Source organism: Lynx rufus, unplaced genomic scaffold (genome assembly GCF_022079265.1).
Source record: "Lynx rufus isolate CCGP_SWC_20201006 ecotype Redwood Valley unplaced genomic scaffold, mLynRuf1.p SCAF_7, whole genome shotgun sequence".
Lineage (NCBI taxonomy): Eukaryota > Metazoa > Chordata > Mammalia > Carnivora > Felidae > Lynx > Lynx rufus.
The window spans coordinates 23163089-23171463 of NW_025814889.1; the positions used below are offsets into that span (position 1 = coordinate 23163089).

At 42.1% G+C, this 8375-nt stretch overlaps 1 pseudogene; it reads right to left on the reverse strand.

The window, feature by feature from the left end:
• Positions 1-7928: 7928 nt before the first annotated feature.
• LOC124502718 (uncharacterized) lies at positions 7929-8099 on the reverse strand (annotated as a pseudogene).
• Between the last annotated feature and the right edge of the window lie 276 nt (positions 8100-8375).

Below are 8375 nucleotides of genomic sequence, written 5' to 3' on the forward strand. Positions count from 1 at the left end.
CAGGCAGTGACTCACATCATGGCGAGAGAGAGCCCGGTCACCTCTGGGCTACGTGAAAATGACATGAAAGGAGGAATCAGGAGAGGAAGCCCCCTCCTCACCCCTCCCAGCTCCCCACCATCTGCACAGTCCTCCCCACCCTGGTCTTCCCTATAGCCTACCTCCTTGAAGCCAGCTCCCCTCTTCCCACCTCATCATGTAGTTCCAGCCACATGGGAGACGTGTGCTTCTCTATATGTAATCTGCTTCTCACCTCTCTGCGCTTTTGCGCGTCATTCCCTCTGCCTCTAATGCTCTTCCTTCGAGTCTGTATTGGTTTCGTCTCACTCTCGCCTCAAAGCCCAATTCAAATGTTTTCTGACCTTTGCAACTCCCCCCCCCCCGCCCCGAGCCCCTTTGTGACTAGAGAGCCCTTTGTGCAAAGCCACAGTCTGAAAGGCACTTATTATTCTGTGTCACAGTCACTCTCGTGTATCTCACTTTCTAGTGGATTTGGGCTGCTTGAGGGCGGGGCTATACCTGGTTCATCTCTGGATCCACTTTACCTACCAAGGGGCTGGCACGAGCAAACATTCACTAAACGTTCACGGTCTGACTGTGGAATGAAACAGACATACTGTGCAAAGGACACATGATGCTGGTCCAATAGGCAGATGTGTGCAGACGATTTGAGTCCAAAGTCTGTAATTCTGAAGAGTTCGCCATCCTTAGGCCCCTGGAAATCGTTCCAATAGCAGAGTAGCAGATTTCCTCGGCTACCATGCCTCTACCGTGTCAAGAATGTATAAACTATCTACTCAGTGCTCAGCTTTACAATCAATGGAATGGAGGGTTCGAAAGAGCTAGAAGAGGGGCGCCTGGGTGGCGCAGTCGGTTAAGCGTCTGACTTCAGCCAGGTCACGATCTCGCGGTCCGTGAGTTCGAGCCCCGCGTCAGACTCCGGGCTGATGGCTCAGAGCCTGGAGCCTGCTTTCGATTCTGTGTCTCCCTCTCTCTCTGCCCCTCCCCCGTTCATGCTCTGTCTCTCTCTGTCCCAAAAATAAATAAACGTTGAAAAAAAAAAATTAAAAAAAAAAAAAAAAAAAAAGAAAGAGCTAGAAGATACCATCTCTACCCCTATGGACCAGGAAACCTAGTCTGAAAGGCAGTGTGACCGAAATGAGAACATACAAACCAAGATCAACCCATCTGCAGTTGCTTGGGAGAATCATTTAATGTTTTTCAATAAAGAAACTCCTGCTTCTAATTTCCCTGGTTCTTTCTATACAAAGTTATTTGTGTTAGGAACAGCTTGGTTGAAAATCAGGGCTTGGAGTTAAGGGCACCTGCTCTTGAATTTCAGATGGAGGTGTTGATTCACCAGGCAAGGTGGCATCACAGACAGAAACTCTGGTTCGGGCAGTGTGGGAAGGATGAGATGGAGGCAGAGAATGGGTAGAGATTCTTGGAATAGTTCAGGCAGGAGGTCAGAGAGGCGAGGCTAGGCTGCCACCATGAGAACAGAAATAGAAGGTGTGGCCAACGTCGCTGTTCCCAACCTCTCCTGAGACTACATACAGCTCTTGAAAGAGAAGTCTGAAATTGTGCCAGGAAAAAGAGAGGGTGTCCAAAGAGATGGAATCCCAAATCAAGAAGGGATTTTCTATCACTGAGGCTGTCACTGTGTTTGAAAGTATTATGCGCTCAGCTTGTGTTTAGACTCCCTTAAGCAAGATTCAGTTTGTTGAATGCAAAACCCTGTCCATGTATTGCCCGTGTTTCATGGCATTGGTGATTATCTCAAGGCATCCAAAGAAGCCTAGAGCCCGCTTATCTCCCAGAGTTATTTAATCTGGTCTTACCAGGCCCGCACCTAACGAAAATGATGGGTTGTATTTCTAAATAAGAATTTGTATCTACAAATGTTGTGATTGCTTTTTTGGAAAGCAGTCATAATGTTTGTTGTAGAAAACAGACTATCCATATAAAGATATGTATAAAATACAACATACCAAGATTACCTATAAATTCACAACCCAAAAGTAATTTACTAGGAACATTTTATTGTCCTTTTCAGTGTTGTCTTACTGTTTATATGTGTGTGTTTTATTTTTTCTTTTTTGTATAAGCATTTTTTGTCTTCAAATAAGCATCTTTGAATGCTGACTCTCTTTGCCTAGGGTTGGGAGGTGACGAGGGGATAACAAACTCCACAGGAAAACTGCACTCCACTCTCCAAGTAGCCCCCCAGATCTCAAATACCCCAACTGCTCATCTCTGTCTTCTTAGTCCTGGAGGAAATTTGACCCCTAGGCCTGCCTCCTGTTTCCTGCCCTTCCTGCCCCTCAGTTCCAGCCCCCAGTCCCCAATCTAGGGGCTTCTTAAGGAAGCGAGCAGGCTTGATGGGCATGTGTTACTGAACTCAATGTTCTTAGAATTGATTCCCTGTAGAGACCTGAAGTCTCTCCAGACAACCTTTGACCCTCCTGTGAGGAGATGAATTCTCTGTGACTCCTGGAGATTCTCCAGCAGTCTCCTTCTCTGGAGTCATAAGGGTGTCTGTAAATGGAAACTCATGGACTCAAGAGCTGTAAGGCCCATGCATAGGTCATCGTGTCCAATCTCCCATCCAGTACAGGAACCCCCTCCCTGGCATTCCTGCTGGGTAGCCCCCAACCTCAGCCAAACATTACTAGGAATAAAGAAATGAGGGCTGTTTGTGTTGCTGTAAGACACCTCAGAGGCCGGACAATTCTGGTTTTATTTTCAGCGAAAATCTGATTTGAAATGAGGTGAAATGATGGAAAGTTTATTTACTTTGTTGATATTTTCGCCCTCAGAGATCATTCTAGTTTAAGCTGCTCTGAAAGACACTAGTCTTTTAGGAACAGGGAAGATCCATGGTCCTCCTGAAAGTATACACAAAATCATGTGAGTATGTGCAGATGTGCTCCCTCATTTGTGAGGGAGGGCTGGGGCCTGAGCTGTTAAGAGATTCTGTAAGCCTAGGAATCCCACGTGGTTCCTGAAGTGCTGCATTGAGTTGAGGGCATCACACACAAAAGGAATACATACCGGATCTCCTTCAGATCTTGCTCGGAAAGAGGCACACTGCCATCCTGCCTGTCAGCTTGTCCCGGGGGGTGCCAGGGCTTTGTCTTTAGCCCAGAATAAGTCCCCTTCTCCCAAGCAGCGCCCAGCAAATGTGCCATCTGTCTCCAGGCCAGCCACGTGGAAACATGACGCCATCCGGAGCCTTTGTTTCAGATACTGCTCTCATTTCTCAGTGTCAGCCTGTCTGTGCCTTGACTTCTCCACGTCAGCACCGCCCAACTGTGGAAAAGGCATGAGGGATAATGGCTGTGTTTATGGAGCCAGAGCGTGTCACGAGGCTTTTCAGACAAAGGGGTGCAGAGGCTCGCACATTCCTAACTCATCATCTGCACACCCATTCAGGAAAAGGAAATGACTGGGGCCACCTCACTCCTAGCGTGTCTCCACTCGTCCTTGCAGCAACTGCCTCAAACACACACACACACCCACACAAAGGGACACTTTTCTCTCTTGTTTTTACTAGTAAGCTCTCATCTGGCGGTTACATCGTCTCTGTGTTGATTTGCTTTAAAATATTATCTGTCTAATCTGCGTAGTGAGGAGGCACCTGAAGTGTCCTAGTCAGGCACGGATTAACCCAACTAAATGGGTTAGTTACCATTTGAAAAACCCTAATGAGGGATCAACACTTCTGAGGGAGTTACTTAGCACTTCAAATCCTACCACTGAAATCTATGTTAGTTAGCAGAGGGGACGTTAGGTGCAAAATGATCACTGGAGGAATGGGAGGTATTCAAGTCATGCCAATTGGTAACACCACGTCTCAAATAAAATAAAAGATGAACTAAAGCCTTCACATATAAATATACTCAAGTTTTTCTTGTCCTCGGTAGGATCTTTCAAGAGTTTATCATAGCTGTGGAATTAAATTGAAAATATTTAACTTAGCGATTCCGCATTGTTCAGCTGTAGACTCCTTATACACAACAGCCACGCTCCCTGCCGCACATGCTGGTTTTGGGTCAGATACACAGTCCCACCTCCGGGCTCACACAGGTCAGACTATTACCCCTTTTAAGACCTGCTCATATGCTGTTTTCTTGGCCAGAAACACTCTCCTGGATAGAGCTCTCCTATTTGCTGTATACCTTGCTTAAGGCACTGACCAGTTCTAAGCCTTCATTGCCTCATCTATGAAACGAGAAAAAAAAAAAATCATTCTCTACTATATTACTAAAGACTAATGAGATTATGTTTGTAAAGGGTTCAGCTCAGTGCCTGGCACATGGCAAATGGGATCACTGTTTTCATTATTAGTCACTTAGAGGTTAACTCCAACTTGGTCACCAAAACTTCTTTCAAGTGTCTTCTTTTCTAGAGGGTTTCTCTGGTCACCCTCCCACACCCAAACCCAGATAACATGTTCCTGCTCTAAGCTCTCACAAAGTCTAGCCAACCTCTATGTAAGTGTATACCACACTCTATAGTGACTTTTCTTTTTGTGTGTTTATCTCTTCCTAAAAACCATAAGCTTCTTGAAGGCAGGAGCTATATCTTAAAAAAAGAAAAAGTTCCCCAGTGCCCAGTATATAATAGATACTCAATAAATATTGAATAAATTAATGAACAAATGCATGAACTAGTTAGGAATGTATGGCTCCCTAAATAAACACTTGGGAGAAGGCTTTGAGAATAACCATCCAATGGTAGAATGGTAACCTGGAAAAGGAGTCAAGGAAGTTGATTTGGAAATTACAGGTAGAATTCAGTGTAATATATGGAAGCACTTCTATTACTGTCCAAAAATTGGTATTTCCTTCCCCAAATTTATTTCGACAGACACCAGAAAGATTGATTGGATTTACCCATGGCATAAGAGATTGGTCTATAAAAGGCTGTTTAACATTTTGTGACATTCTGTGACTGTTCCATATGAGAAAAAAAGTTTTATGAAACATTCTGAAATAAATATTCATGCTTTATTGTATATTGATTATCTATCTTAAGAAACGTAACTCTTCTCCTAAGTATACTTTTTAGTTTTCAAATGATCTGTTTACCTTTTTGATCAAAAAGATTTGTTTACCTTTTTATTACATATATATATATATATATATATATATATATATATACCTATCCTATATGTAGCTAATATCAAAGATAGTTTTACTGATAATATATTTCGTGAGACTTTTGCTTGGCTGTTGGAGGCAGGGCTCTAAATTATTTGCATCAAATTGTTGAATTTTAGGTCCACTTACTGAAAGCACAGGGATGGCTGAGGAGGCCATTTTGACTTTAAAACCAGAATGATTTTATGTTATTATTTTTATTAAAAATTTTTTTAATGTTTTAGTTCTTTAATTTGAGGGAGGAAAAGAGGGAAAGCATGAGTGGTGGAGAGAAAGAATCCCAAGCAGGCTCCGTCCTTTCGGCATGGAGGCCGACGTGGGCCTGATCCCATGAACTGAGAGACTATGACCCCCTCTGCCACCAAGAGCCGGATGCTCAAACAACTGAGCCACCCAGGTGCCCCAAAACCAGAATGATTTTAAACCAACAATGGTTTTAAAATTAAAAAATCAGGTAAATCTTGAGTTGACCCAAACCTCTAACTTCATAGTGTGTCAGTGGATGCTGAAAAATTTTGAAAACCTCCAGAGAAGAGTCAAATCCAGAATAAATCCAAGTCCCCAGCTACTTTTTCCAATTTATGGCAGACAATTAAGCATTGGATGAGGAATATTTCAAGTTATAACTTGTGTACAAACTTCATGTAACCAGGAAGTTCCCATGTTACCTCTGGGGCAAGTCTCTTTAATCACTGAGGAACACAGGAGGGGGCTTTCCATTAAGCAGATATTGTGTGACTGGGTAGAATAAAAATAGATCTAATCCACTCGTCAAGAATGATCTTGTCATTTTTATTAGTCATTAGCACTGGATTAAACATTTAGCAATTTTTTCTGAAGCTTCTTTGGAAAAACAGAAAGACCGGGAAGGAAACTTAGGAAAGAACCAGATCCCTCCATGTCTTTGTATCCTAAATGCATTTTTTTTCTTTATTATTTTTTGGATTTTTCTCTGCATCAATTGGGTAAGCAGCTAGGATAGGTTGACTAAGTTGTCTCTTTTCAACACCACGTAGAATAAAGACCAAAATAAGCAGCGAAAATCTGATACTTCCAGTAAAATTGGTTTGATTAGATTTGGGAATTATCCAGTTTGGCTCCCTCTCTTAGTCAAATAAACATAACATTAGTTACATCTTGACTCCACCTGTGGCCATGTAGACAGAGTTTATTAACATTCATCTCTAAGAATTTTCCTTGGCTTTAACAAAATAGAAGTATGCTATTGTTCTTCATGATGAATGGGACAAGTGGTCACACCTTGTGAATAACATTAGGAAAACGAAAATTCCTGGCAAAGCCTGTGAACAGATAAGAAGCCTCAAAGCCACCAACCAAAACAAGCCATTATGGTATTTCTGCAGGTATTTCATTATTTGAAAATATGCACCATATGGTGCTTAGGACAGGCTACAATAAACTGCTAAATTTCTTTTTTTTTTTTTAAGTTTATTTATTTATTTATTTATTTAGAGAGTGTGCACGAGCGGGGGAGGGGCAGAGAGAGAGAGGGAAAGAGAGGATCCCAAGCAGGCTCTGTGCTGTCAGCATGGAGCCCGGCCTGGAGCTTGAACTCACAAACTGTGAGATCATGACCTGAGCCAAAATCAAGTCTGAGGCTTAACCAACTGGGCCACCCAGGTGCCTCTCTGCTAAATTTCTTAAAAGATTTCATGTTGTATAAAGTTGATAAGGTAACATTCTCAATCTTATTATACAGAGATTCCTTTTTTTTTTTTCTTTTCTAGTATGACACGTCAAGAATAAGGTAAAATGACATCAAGCATCTCAACAGCTGGACGGTGCAATTTGTCTTATAAGGGTGCCTCACTCACACCTATGCGTCATTATGATTTTTTTAATGGAATAATTTTAAGGAATGCTAAGAGAATATTAAGCTCACAATATTTTTTTTTAATTTTTTTTTTCAACGTTCATTTATTTTTGGGACAGAGAGAGACAGAGCATGAACAGGGGAGGGGCAGAGAGAGAGGGAGACACAGAATCGGAAACAGGCTCCAGGCTCTGAGCCATCAGCCCAGAGCCCGACGCGGGGCTCGAACTCACGGACCGCGAGATCGTGACCTGGCTGAAGTCGGACGCTTAACCGACTGCGCCACCCAGGCGCCCCGCTCACAATATTTTTTTAAAGTTTATTTATTTTTGAGAGAAAGAGAGTGAGGGAGGGGCAGAGAGAGAGGGGGAACAGAGGATCCAAAGCAGGCTCTGTGCTGTCAGCACAGAGGCAGACATGGAACTTGAACCCACAAACTGAGACATCATGACCTGAGCCCAAGGCCAATGCTTAAGTGACTGAGCAACCCAGGCACCCCAAACTTACAATATTTTTAACCAGGGGAATAGCATGGACTTAAAAAATAAAACAAAACCACACAATAGTATTGTATGTTTATGTATTTGTATTTATATTTTTGTATACGTATTTGTATGTTTGGCATTGGATAGACTTAGAATTTTATTTCTTATTTAGAAGATTCCTCATTTATAAAGAAGGGGGAGGAAGAGAATCCCAATAGTCAAAGTCTGGCTGAAAATTTATCTCAAAATCCCATAATTCTATATAAGAAACAATGTTATGCCTTTGAATTTGTAACAACTTTCCTGGAGGTAATGCTCAAGAAGCTAGGATTTTCTTAGATTAAGCAACCCTGAGAAGTCTAAAATATTCGCAGCTTGGGAGAAAGTCATGTATCTGAATTGCTTACCACTTCTCCTAAATGCTGAAATCAAAATAGCCTTGAGCTTTAAGAAGATATTCTACATAATATAACATTTTGGCAGCAATACATCAGTGTATCTTTAAGCAGAGACTTCTCCAAAATGAACCAGCTGCACGTGGCCACCATACTCTATTCGCAATAATCGCGCCTCGGATAAACTTCATTGGCTACGATACTGCCACTGCGCAAAGCTGGCCACCATATTCTATAGGGCATGAAGTTAATGTTTTTCCCATTCAGAACACTAGAATAGTGATCATACATGCCATGGAGGTCCTCCCAGTTTATTTACTGTTTCTTAAAAGTGTGTTAACTTGAATACTAAATAAGGAACTTCGCCCACCTGTCAAGAAACACTTCACTCTGTGGTGGCTCTTTCTGTTCTACTACCAATATCCGCTATGGCAGTAGTAGTACTCTCTTTACTTTCAATTTTTTTCTTAAATATGTTTATCTATATTGATGTAGT